The following is a 13,552-nucleotide window of genomic DNA, read 5'->3' as shown; positions in this document are numbered from 1 at the left end:
TATTCAGCTGGAGGAGTGTTCTTGCCGATACGTTGTCAGATACAATCCAGTGAAATCTATCGCAATATGCAGTCGCCGGCACGTCGTGGTATGAGGCGTTGAACATTCATTGCCCGAGTTACACACCAACATAGCCAAGCAGTGTCATAAGACCACCACAATTTATTGTCAACTTAATAACCATCGAGCTATACGAGAATTGGCCGATGCAGACTACAAATGTGGACGGCGCAGACACGCAAGTTTGAGTTCATCCGTGCTCGGCGCCTTTTGTTTTGTCACCATATAGTGCATCAGTTTTATCCATCCTATAGTGACCGACAACGCCGGTTAAGTTTGCGTCCGCCGACATATCAGCGTGCACTGAAACAGCACGTGACTAGCGTAAATTTTAGCTGACTATAAAATGCACATGTCGCGCGCGGGAATCTGCCAACTGCAAACTGACTAACCCAGCCATTACAGTGCAAGCACACAACTAACTAACCAACATGCCGCCCTGCTAAGCCAAATGGCTGCTAAAATGTGTCTTTCGTTCGCTAAGACGACTCGGACACATATCGAAAACCTCTGAATTTGAGTGGTTAAATAGTGATGTTATGTTCTTAATCGCGGCATATCATCTTACGAAGCAGCATTTTCCCTGGTTTTCCTTATTTCCAGAACATGAATGGACCTTTTTCAGAGCGGAAAAGCGCCTCTAGCGGGAGGAGTCGGAAACACGGTTGGTGGCTCGCGCGCCGCGCGCTGCCTGTACATTTGGTCGAACTACGTGTGATTGGAGACGTCTGATCGAACTCCGCTTGGCCGAAAGCCTTTTGACCGTAAGCCGGTTGATCGACACCGTTTACTCCAAATACTTTTGTTTGAAGAGAGTTCAAAGGGAGTTCAGTGTGTTGTCCGCACCTCTTGTTCTGGAACTTTTGACGGTACTCTCTCTCTCTGAATGTACGGAGCAGGCCACCCGTGTCCTCTGCTTTCTTTCTTCTTTTTCCTTTGCTTTTTCAGTTGAACAGGGGAGATCACGGGTTATTTGCATATCTTTGTCATTAACGAACAGCACAGTTGAATAGAACAGTGCGGAAAAATCCGGCGGACCAGTAGGACACATCTTGAAGAAAATGGCCTCACTGTTGAGCACAGGCGATAATCTGTGCTTCTTCTGGGCACCCTTCTCATTACTGGCGGCATATTTAAAGGGAACGATCTGGAATGGGATATCCATATATGCGCGAAAGCAAAGTCTGTGGACGCTAAGAGCGAAATTTCGCCATGGTACAACGAAAGATATTGTACAGGCATATAAAACCTTCGTTCAACCATGTTTAGAGTATGCATCTGCACTGTGGGTCCCTACACATGCACGCTATCAAAAAGAAAAAAAAAAGACAGTACAAAGATCTGCTCTCCGGCTTATATTGTCTAGGTGTCGAAGGACTTCTTCGGTAATATGTACGTTGGAACAACCAAATTTATATTCACTGGAACATAGGCACAAAGTAAATAAACCAAAACTCTTCTTTCTCCTATACAATGGTCAGCTAAATATAAACATTAATAATACATTGCTAAAATTTGTCCACATTGGAGGCGAATAAATCATCCAAAAATGTCATAGATTTTTGATTGTCATAGGTATTTGATTTATTTATAAAAATGTTTATTGTTTGACATCCAAAGTGTTGGGGATTAGGGGTGAAAAACATATATGACATGTTTAGTCAAGAAAAACCTGTCAAGTTGTCGAACGGGCTAGGGTGAACAACCCTGTCTCTTGGACCGCTTTTTGGACGTTAAATAAGTGGGTTAGCATGAGAAATGTGTTTATGGGCAAGTGGATTACACACGGCGCATGTTCCTTAAGATAACGGCAAAGAAATGTGGAACGAGGTCCATGAACGCCTAGCATACTTTTACAAGACAGGCAGGGTGTGTGCCATTTCAGCGGTACAAGAATGGCTTTTATATGGTTAACGAGCAAAAATATCCCATGAAGCTGAAGATACGAAGGCTGAAAATAGGCAGCTAAAAACTACATGCACTTGTACAGCCAACGGCAGCGCATCGTTGAGGTATTTTTCGCACGGAATATGCGAACCAAGGGCGCGCGGCCATGCTATTCTGACCACCGAGAGCCACCAAAGATGATGGCGGCGGCACGGCGCAGCTCGCGCATGCGTAGCACGTCCACCTGAAAAAGGTCCATTTCGAGAACGGGGGTTTCCAGACCAGGAATATCGAGGTCCTCCCTTATTCATCGCTTGACAGGGAGAGAGCAGGGGGAAAGAAAACGGAAAGAAAGAAAAGAAAACCAGTCAGCATTGACACAGATAGAAGCGCGGTCGCCGCTTTCGACTTTTATTACGTCACCAATGACGTTTTTTTCATTCTCCTCCTCGTTTGACCCGGAGGAGCGAGTCGAGTGGGAACGCGCGCGGCGATGTTCAAGTGTCTCTTTTTCTACGAAAAACATGGCGTACAGAGAAAATTTTCGTGTCAATCATCAAGTTGAGTTACCTGCTTCCACAACGCGTTCGGAACAGAAATTTTTTTAGATGGCTTTCAGAGCTCCTTTAATATACACGTATGCTATATTAATAATGTGAATAACTTAATCAAACGAAATTGTTAGACTACATTAAATTAATTATTAACACAGTAAATGCTACGCCCAGAACGTCGCGGACTTCTCCAACGGCAGAGCCCCTCATTTTTTCGGCTCTCATCGTTCGTTGTTCGCTGACGTGTTGTGAGCACTTGCCAAGTTAGAATATGTAAGAAACACCACTATGCTGGTTCTTCATGTTTCCGAAATAGGAAAGGCGTGCCTATAGGGTACAATAACTGTAGGGGAGGGGGATTATATTCTCACAGCTACAGCTACGTTTCAAAAAGCATGAAATTCCTGATTCCGGTTTGAGTCATGGCATGTTGTCCCTTAATTTTTAGGTGTTAATCCACATTAACGTGAAAAAAAATGCTAGTGTCACGCCGTTTCAAATGTCACATCAAGCGCTTGAATCTCAGACAAAAAAAAAAAGAACACCTCAGGGGCAAGCAGCGCAGAACAGTGGATGTCTGTCGGACGTCCCAGAGGACTCCACTTGGATCTGTGAGCGTACATATATGTCGGACGAAACTCGTCATCCCCAGGATATTCCAACATCCAGCTTCAGAGGTACATCGGATAACCTTAGGACTGCCATGTGTTGTTGGGGCATGGATCGCCGCATATGTCCGTTTCTGGATATTTTGAGGATATTATTTCCGCGCTTTAGTTCGTTCGTCCACGCTGGATATAAGAGGGATATCCATCATACTGACGAATCCGACTACGGACGTTAGGACATTAATTGTACATCCAATGTCGGTGTTGTTGGGGTGTGGTCTACCAAGTTGGAGGCGCTATTGTACCATCTAACGTCATTTGTTTGTAAACAAGGAGAAGTCTATTGCGGACCAGTTGTCTTGGTGCACGGTTTTCTTCAGTCTGTCGCTTTCTGCATACAAAAGTCTTCGCAGAAGCTACAGTATGTGCGAAGGCACAGGAAACAAGAAGTGAGTTAACGTTTGCAAATTTTTGGAGGCAAACGACTTAACTGCCGAGAAAACAGATTTTGGTCGACTGCGTTAGAGTTGAACGGCGTCGAGATTTGAATCATCCCCGACCGTAGGGTATTTGAAATAAGTACGATCTTTTCGTGCGATAGTGAGCAGATTCTGATCCTGTACTATTAAAGGAGAACCTGTACCTTAACCACATAACACCGCTTAGTACTCAAAGGACATTCAAAATTATGTCGTTCTCTCTCCCGATTTGTTGTCAAGGAGGTGGATTCGCCTATTTTGTACTTTGTATATGTCCAGAGTTAGAGGATTCGTGTCGGACAACGACGCTATTCGGAAGGATGATGGGCTAGGAGCGTGGTATGTGCTGATGTCCTGCAGATGCTTCGGTAAAAGTTCGGGTAGGTAAGGCAGTTCTACTTACGGACTAGGGAAGTGTCCTGTGGAACATGATGAATCCGAAGTGCAATAGCATATTTGTGCGTTGTATCAGAATATCGTACGGCCAGTCACGAAATAATCGGACGTCTTACTCTTTTTTTTTTCATTCCGTGTTAGCACCGCGAAGCAACTGTGACTAAGAGCGGCGTACTGCATAGGGAGAGAACGACAGGAAGGCGAGAAAATTTGTTTACAAGAATGCACGGAGCGGCGGCGATCTCGCCAAGCTACTCACCGCGCGTGGTGACGTCATGTTAGCGGTGCACCTTTTATTGGCCTCTGAGAATCGTCTGCTTGCGAGAACGGTGGTAGTGGTCGTGCTAATGAAAGAGCTCGCCGTTGTAGTCCTCACAGAGATGGGCAACGTCACGAGGAAAGCTGGTTCGTACTATTGCGTTTCAATACGTCCGTCTGTTAGCATATCTGTGTGACGGACGCATAGGTTTCCAATTCACGTCCGCACTTTTAATGCGTTAGCATAAGCAGTGTCAAAATGGAAAAAGCTGGATGTATGTGTGTGTGTGTGTCCGTGTGTGAGATGGTGAAGCCTCACCGAGGCAGAGGTATAAGGGGACATGTAAAGGGGATAAAAGAGGGTAAACGTAAATGGAGATAAATGATTTGAAATTGAAGTAGTCGAAGGTAATTAACAGTGAGAGGTAAGACTAACTGAAAGTAATTAGAGGTAATTAAACGCAACTAAAGCAAGGAAGTTGAGTTTAAAGGTAATGAATGTAAGGTATATGTAATTAACAGAAAGAAATTAAATGAATTGAAAGAAGGAGAATTAAATGAAATTCAATATTACCTCAGGTATCTTGCCGTTACCGTCGGTACTTAAAGGTTAGTTAAATGGGGCTTAGATATAGTAATTGAACGTGTGGAACCAGAATTAAAGTATAGACCGGAGGCGGACAACCGGAAGTCAGGTTAGACCAGAAGTAGAGAAACGGAAGTCGAGTTGAACCGGAAGTGGATACCGGAAGTCAAGTATAGACGGGAACTGGACAACCGGAAGACGGGTTTAACCGGAAGAGGACAACCGGAAGTTGGACTTAGACCGGAAGTGGATACCCGGAAATCAAGTATGCACTGGAAAAGGCGTTTAATGCTAACGCATTTCTCTCGCATTGACCTCTACTTTGACAATTATGAACAGCATAAGTGTCGCAAAAGAGGCGTACGCCTCCCGTTTTCAACAAATCAGGGCAGATAACGATATCATTCGACATGATTGTTGGCTAGGAGCGCGCTATGCGGTGAAGTTCATTTTTAAGAGTGTACGTCTAGTGAAGTAAAGGAAGATAAGAGCGCGCGGCGGCACGGTTACCGGGGCAGCGACTGGCATTTCTTGTGTCGCTCCGTCCAACAATTGAGCTCGGCGAACCTATGCGTTCGTCGCTTGCGAACGGGCTTGCGTCGGATCGCTGACGGACGCATTGAAGCACAGTAGTGCGGACCAGGCTTAACGGTCTGGGGGAATGTGCGTCCTAGGCGGACTCATGCCTGACAGCGTCTGAGGAAAACCCAGGAAAAAACGCCAGACAGCACAGCCGGCACAAGGATTCCAACCCGGGAACCTCCCAGCCTCGACGTGGCATGGCCAGCACGCTAACCACTCAGCCACGCGAGCTGGTTTAATAGCGAGAACGACCGGGCAAGACGCGGGCCAAAATGGTAATGGTACTGTGATGTTACACGTAAGGTTTGTCTGCGCAGTGCGGCGACATGTTGCACGTGCCGCAGGGTAGGACTGCGCTTTGCTTCCAGCATCGTGTGTCTGAGATTTCCGGCGCACGTGAAAAGAAAAAGACGCGGGCCAGACGGCGCGAATAAAATACAATACAACTGCGAATAGAAAGAAAGATGGCGCGCGCCTCCCTCGCGCCTCATGACATCGCAGAGTAGCAGCCCAGGAAAGCAGCTTTTCTGACCCGTGGAATTGAAAGCTCCCTTGCCCACTGGGATTGCACGCTGCACTCGCACATTTTGTGCAAATATGTATCCCAGGCCTTGTTTTATAATTTCTACACCTCATGACATTTTTCTTTCTTTCTAGTACTTCTATGCAACAATCAAAAAAAAAAAAAAGAAGAAAGGAATAATAAAAAAAATAGGTGAACGCCGTACCGAACACAAAGAAAACCTTAAGATAAGATACCAAAAACTGTTGTTCTTGTTCTTTTTGCGGGAATAATGAATTCGTAAATGATGGCAATAGCAAACAGAAAGCAAAATGCCGTAAGGAGAAGCCAGAGGTGCTCAGACTCTGATGCCGGTGATGTTATCCGCGTCGTGACCGCGATGTCGTCTGCTTGGAATCGTCGCCATTTCCGACGTGTGATATATCTTCTGCCGCAACCATTTACGCGACATATTAACCCGACCATTATGGTGTTGATTTCAAGGCTGCTTTGCTTGCAAAACACGGGTAGGACCATATCCTCCTTTATACTATAGAAGGTTACGGCAGTACAAAAGAAGCAGTGCCGGGAGAAGGCCCCCGGAGATGTGGATCCCAGTGTTGCTTTCAGAAGCATCTTGCTTCACAGAGGCGGCGCGCCCGCTTCATAATAAATTCATTTGAATAAAAAATCTGCGCTGTTTTGGAGGCAGATATTTTGTACACGTTTTCCTGACAGCCAAAAAGGGCACAGATATACCACGACCATAGTGATTTTGTGGCGAAGTCGCACTTTAAGGATATCTATAGCGGCCCGGTGCGAAGGATATCGTCCCCAAAAGGGGGAGGGGATATGTAAAGGTAAAATACAGGGAGAGCACGATGGAAAGTGATGTTCCGAGACTGGATCACAGAAGTACAAACACACAGAGCCTCAAGTGCCTAAGAACAATGAAAGAAGGGAGTCACTGAAAACGTTAGCCAGCTGCAGGACTCGAAACCATACACCCCATAACCCACGAGCCCCGGTAATCCAGAAGATGTGGGTTCGAATCCTGCAGCTGGCTAACCTTTTCAGTGACTTCCTTCTTACAGGGAGAGGTTGCACTCCTGTGGTGTGGAGTAAACATAATTGAGATTTTCAGAGGCGGCGCAGCTAACAACAGCATGGAAATTGTTCGACGAAGGAATACCTTGAGCTTGAGGGAACGATAACACACGAAGAAGTAGACAAGACGAGGCTCAAAACCAGCAATGAAAACATTTATTGATCAGGAAAAGGAGGGAGAGAGGAGGTTACAAAGGGCCCCAGGGAGAAGGACAGAAGGCTGGCTGACGCAAACATTGTCCGAGCTCTCTTGCCTGCTCACCCTTATTTCGTGGAAATTGTTGCCAGTTCCAAACTCACCTGGGAAAGGCAGAGGGTATTCTTCAGTAGTGCTCTTTCCTGGAGTCTCCAATGACAAACGACTGGAAGCTCGGTCTCACTCTGGGACATCTGTGCAGCGTGCGATTTGCCAAGCAGGCGTCGCCCCTCTGCGCTTCAGGCGATACTTGTGCACCCTCTGTGTCTTGCAAAGATCATCGTTTGTTATATACGAGGGGCGTTCAAGTCAAACCGGGACTTTCTGTCTCCTGAGTGCACAAATGGCTTGCGCTACTTCTTTTTCGTCATTTTCGCACGCGACAGGCCTCCGCGTTCACCACGTGGTGGTCCAAAGTTTGTGCAAAACAGGAGGCACGTGCTGGACAAGATGGCCGACAACGAGGTGAGCGCGCACATCGAACAGTGAATTGTCATGAAGTTTCTCGTGAATGAAGGCGTGAAGTCATCTTAAATTCACAGAACACTTCAGGCTCAGTATGGCCACGGTACACTTAGCCGCAGCAAAGCGTTTGAGTTTGAGTGGTGCAAACGGTTCCGAGACGGGCGTACATCAGTGCAGGAGGATCCCGGCCGGGGCGGCTCAGAGCCCAGTCAGAATTCCTGAGAACATCCAACTTGTGGAGCGCATCCTCAAGGACCGACGGATAACATGTCTCGAACTGGCTCGAAAGATGGACCCTTCTGTGGGAACGTTGAACACTATCATTCATGAACACCTCCAGTTTCGGAAAGCCGGGCCTTATCACTAAAGGAGTCCTCCTCCTACAGGACAATGCACGCCCGCATACCGCGCATCTGACGACACGCACCTTACAGGAACTTGGCTGGGAGTTGCTGCCACATCCCCCTCACAGTTCAGACCTCGCCCCCAGCGATTTCCATCTCTTCGGGCCATTGAATGCGTTTCTTGGAGGCCGCCACTTCAGCTGCGACGACGAGGTCAAGAATACGGTCCGATCATGGCTGCTACGCGCAGGTAAGGATTTCTACGCTGCTGTGACGTGCTCACGTGTACGCAGCCCTCGTGAAACGCTGGGACAAGGGCATTAGTGCAGCTAGAGATTACGTTGAAAAATAAAAATAATTTCTTGCCTGTAAGTTCATTTTACTTGTGCGAAAAATGAAAAGTCCCGGTTTGACGTGAACACCCCTCCTAGATGGTAGACCCCTGCTTCTTTACGACCGTACTGCTTTCCAGTGACCCCACTTGTTAAGGTCAAGCATCCACACTTTGTCCAGTAACGAAATTGCGCGGTCATGGCTTCCGCGACGTCGTAAGTTTGTCATCTGTCTGGCCCTAGCTCTCCTACATTTCACCGACGAAGTAGACATCTCCAGAGAAGCCAAATCCAGTACTGAGCTGTAATATGTGCCCTTCAGAAGTTCACACGGAGGACGTGGACTAATGCCCTACTTAAAAAGGAAATCGCGTGTCCGGCGGCTTTCTCCTCATTCTGTAGAATATCGGAGGGCGGTTTTAAAAGCTCTCAGGAAGATTTCCGCCAGGCCCTTAGACTTGGGTTGGCAAGACGAAGTGAACATGTGTCGAATTCGCACATCGTTCTAGATAGTTCTGGACAGCGTCACTTGCAAATGTTGTTTCGTAATCAGTAACGAGGACATCGGACAAATTGTTCTGTGCAAATATCTTCCAGAATGCGACCGCGGTTTTTGCAGTGGTTCTTTGGTCACACGTGCAAATTTCCGACTATCTGCATATGCAAAATGTTGAAGTAGGGTGCGCCCTGGAGTCAAGCGACGTCAGTATGAAGACGGACCCAGGGCCTCTCTGGAGGCCCCCTGTGATGGTGGTATGGGTAACAGCAGCGACAGCAAAACAAGCGTTAGAGTGCATCGATTTTTCTTGATAGCCTTGTCCAATCTAGACCACCAGGTGCACGATGGCGGTAAAATCTTCATTATTTGCCCAACATTACAGTCACGAAGGATAGCTAATAAGGAAGTCCCATGTACGCAGGGGGAATAACTGTACGTTCGCACCGGAGTATACAGCCGTTTTTTACAACAAGCATTGCGGTGTGCATAGTGGTTCCAGTCCACTTAGGGCACCAGTACAGGTGCGGACCACCTGCGTGGTATGAAGCTTACTACCTTGGACAATGACGAATCATCTGCCAACCTCGACGATATCTTCAGCTGTGATCGGTAAAGAGAACCCACGATTTTCTGAAACGGCATCAATTTATAAGACTGCAGGATGAGGATGTCTTGTTGTGCAGTCTGATCGTATTCTAAATCCAGTCCTTCCGGATGGCGAGACAGACCATCTGTAATGGCAATCTCCTTCGACCGTTGAAACTTGATGTCCAAATTTTCCTCACAGACTCTGGAGAATACCGCGAACGAATACTTACCCAGACAACATCGCCTGTGCTAAGATGCGAGGTAGGGTCATCCCCTGCCAATCTCCGTGTGGAGGGCGATCATCCTCACCACTAAGCCACCGGAGTAGAGATGTAAAATTTTTGGAAATTCTGAATATCTTAAAAAAACCTCTATCATACCTTTTTTATAGAAAACTTGAAAATTCCTGAATAAGAACGTAAGGCGCCATCAAGCATAGTTATTCTTATGAGAAGGGCCACATTTCCTGAAGTTTCAGGTCTAGAAACCAGCACTGAAGCAAGTGTTTAATGCTACACTCTTATCCTGGTTACTTTTATGGCAGTGTTGTACCCGCTACCAAAAGGAAGTAACGGAATACCGCTACCCGCTACTCCACAAAAAGGTAGCGCAATACTAGCGCCGCTACCAATTTGAAACTGTAACGCGATACCCATACCGATACCAAATAAAAGTAACGTAAGTACTATGCCGCTGCTTTTCCGCTACCCTACCCTTCTCTAGGCGACACCTTGCCGTAGGCCATGATGTGAACCAGCTGGAACCAGCTAAGCCAGTTTGCCTGTGTCTGTACCATACTCTCAGTTACTTTACCGTAAGCATCTTGTTGCCGAATGTGTCTGAAGATGGTGACGTTCCGAACATGTGTGATGAAGATGGTGGCACGATACCGAAGAACAGCTCTAGTCATAGAAAAACAAAATTTATGCAGTTTTCTTTTCTTTGTTGTCTCTGTGCCACTGATATCTCTGCTTAATATTTCTAATGCAACTACAGATGCTCTTCCATGTGTTTCAAGTTGCAGCGAATGGCAAACTAACACAGAAAATGGCGATGTAACGAACTCGTTGTCGGTACCAGCGGCTTGGCCGATAGGGCTAAAGCGTCCCGCTCGTTGGTGGTAGCCAGGGTCGTGTTGAAGACTGGGAGGTGGTGGGTTCGAATCCTACCACCTGCTGTGCTGCCTGAGGTTTCTTTCCTCTGGGTTTTCCGAAGACTTTCCAGGCGAATGTCGGCAGTTCCCACTGAAGTCGGCCCAGGACGCATACTTACCCTGTCCTCCGCTCTTCCTACTGTTCTCTCTGTATCTGTACGACGCTCATAGCCACAGCTGCTTCGCGGCGTTGACACTGGATAAAAGAAAATTACGGTATGGTACCGTGGGAGCAACTGCAGAGTCAGGTGGAAATTCTGATTTGTATTCGTCCCTGTCGTTTTTGTCACGGCACGATACCAATAAAATAACAGTTCCAGTCACAGAGAAACATAATTTTGCTGTTTTCCTTTCTTTGTTGTCTCTGTGCCACTGATATCTCTCATTAATATTTCGAATGCAACTACAGATGCTCCACCACGGGTCTCAAGTTGCAGTGAATGGCAAACGATCAGCAAAAAAGGTGATGCAACAACTTCTCGGTGCGGCACAGTGGAAGGAGCGGCGGAGTCAGGTGGCAATTCTGGTGAGTACGTCCCTGGCATTTTTTTCATGGCACGATATCGAAGTTCTAACATATCGATATCGAACAGTTCTAGTGGTAGAGAAAAAAATGTATGCTCTTTTCTTTTCTTTGTTGTCTCTGTGCCACTGATATATCTCATTAATATTACAGCGATAGCTGTATGAGGGAAGTTTTGTCAAGGTCACGGCGTGGTTTCTCGCATTTTATTCGGGGCGCCATTGGTTGGCGCAGCAGTAAATCTGAGACAAGATAAAAATTCACGCCTTTTGGCATCCATGTGCGAAGAAGTGACAGCGGCACTGTATCGTCCACGCGCAACAGTTCGCGCTGTTGCGCGTGTGCTGCGCCACGTCAATGCCACCTAATAGCGAATTCAGCTGGTCGTTTGAGTGCAGGCCAGTGTTGTGCGCCGGTGTAGGGCCCGTTCCACCATAAACCATAGAAAGTAAACCATACCAAACCATGTAAACCATAGAAAGGAGGGTGAGAAGGCGCGGAAAGTGGAACTTGAGAGCTCGTGTTCCGGTCCACACCGCCGATATTCTCTGTGTGGCCTAACCTGCACCGATTCAGTGCTCGCGAGCACACGCTGCGCGCGACTGACCCGCGGAACATGTCCCCTGTTGCCCTGAAACGACCAGGCGAACATGCACTCTCGAGCCAGTGAAACTATTTCTGCACGAAAATGACCAGCTGAATTCGATATGAGATAAGATAGCCTGAGCCAACACCTCCTAGATGGCAGAAGGCCTGTGCCCCTACGTCACGGACACAGGCCTGCATGAGCTTTGCAATGTGCTTCCAGATTTTCTCGTGTTCGCTTTTTCATTGACGCCATAGCAGCATCAACGGTTGTAACAGCAGGCCTTCTACTATCTACGAGGTGTAGCCTGAGCACTCTTTCGAAAACGTCACGCACCTGAACCGGCTGCCAAACATTTTCAACTAGGTAGCTTTTCTCGTCTTCGTTCTTTTGGTGACGTCACGTCTTATCCCCAAAAGCCACAGTAGGGTCATGTGCGTGACGTTAATTGAAAGAGTGCTCAGACCTTCCGTTATCTAGCTAGCATTGACCACGTCGGTCTAAAACCACAGGCTATCGCAAACGTTACAAACATTCCCAAAACTCGTTGTTCAGGAACTTCTCCGCAAAATCTGCGTTGGCCAATGCAAACTTCGTCCGACGCGCATTCGTTTCAATTACATACGTTAATACGTTAAGTCAGCCTGTTGGTACAAATCGATCCTGTAAAGTACGGGGGGAACGAAGACCAAGGACCCAACAACATAGGTGCAGCGTTCAACAACAGTTTAATGAACGAAGCAGTGGTTTTAAACACTCCCTCAGAAAATGCTGACTCACGGTCACCCAGTGCTATTTATGGTAGGCTTACACATATGTACTTTTGCTCAGTCATAAAGAGTGCTTTCAGTATCAACCTTTCAGACTCGTTGCTGTACTTTCCCTTTGTGATCCTATCAGTAAAGCCTGGCTCCCCCTTGCGGGAGAACTGCCGCGCGGGCGCCCGCGATGGCATGAAGGACGTCCTTGACCTCGCTGCAAGGGTAGATCTCTCTCCCTCTGAGCCAGTCGCGCACTGCACTGATCGTCTGTCGACTGCACGACTGATCGCGGCCGCGGACAGCGGGTAGCCCGTGGGTGCGTTAAGTAAGCGCCCCTTTTTTGGCGCACTCAAATCGGGGGTATGACAGACCCGAAGCGGCCACTGAACATCGAAAAGCAACTTTGGAGCGCTACACTGCCTGCCCGCTGATGCCACTTCCGGCTGTCTGCTCACGTAGTGCACAGACGGAGGACACGTTGGCTTAGTTTAAACCTATATTAACGTTGGAAGGGACGACTGCGGTTTTGAAGAGTTCTCCTTGCGAAAGCGAATGAAATGGAAAAGATGGGAATTTGTTACAGACGTCATAGGAGCTGTTTACTGTGAAGATACCTGCAGGGCGTGAAGATGTCTACATTAAAGCACTGCATTTCGCGCGAAAAGCCGCCGATATCAGTGTGGAGGTTGTCGACTAATAGAAAAACATGATAACAGTTATAAAAAAATATTATAGTTTCTGGATGAGGGAGCATTGGATAACATAGTAAGTCCGCATTTTACTACCGAGCCCACCCTTCGAAGGCCGTCCTGCCGGCGCTCAACAGGAAGTACGTCACGCAAAATCTCAAGCACACGGGCGCTTGTCGTCTGCTTCCATGCACCCAAATGAAACGGTAGCGCGAAAAGCGGCTCGGAGTCTCACACTCCCGGGTGCGCGAGTGACGCTTGTGTCGCGTTAATTGAGTAGTGTCTGAAACACTCGTGCTGCGAGGCGCCTACTTAGCGCACCCAGTGAGGAAACAGGCCTAGCGTCGCCGCGGCGCTGTGTGGCGCGGTATACAGCCTGCAGCCATTGCCGATGTTG

The sequence above is a fragment of the Ornithodoros turicata genome, chromosome 5 (genome assembly GCF_037126465.1).
Source record: "Ornithodoros turicata isolate Travis chromosome 5, ASM3712646v1, whole genome shotgun sequence".
In the NCBI taxonomy this organism is placed as follows: Eukaryota; Metazoa; Arthropoda; class Arachnida; order Ixodida; family Argasidae; genus Ornithodoros; species Ornithodoros turicata.
Note: the sequence above shows the minus strand (reverse complement) of the source record.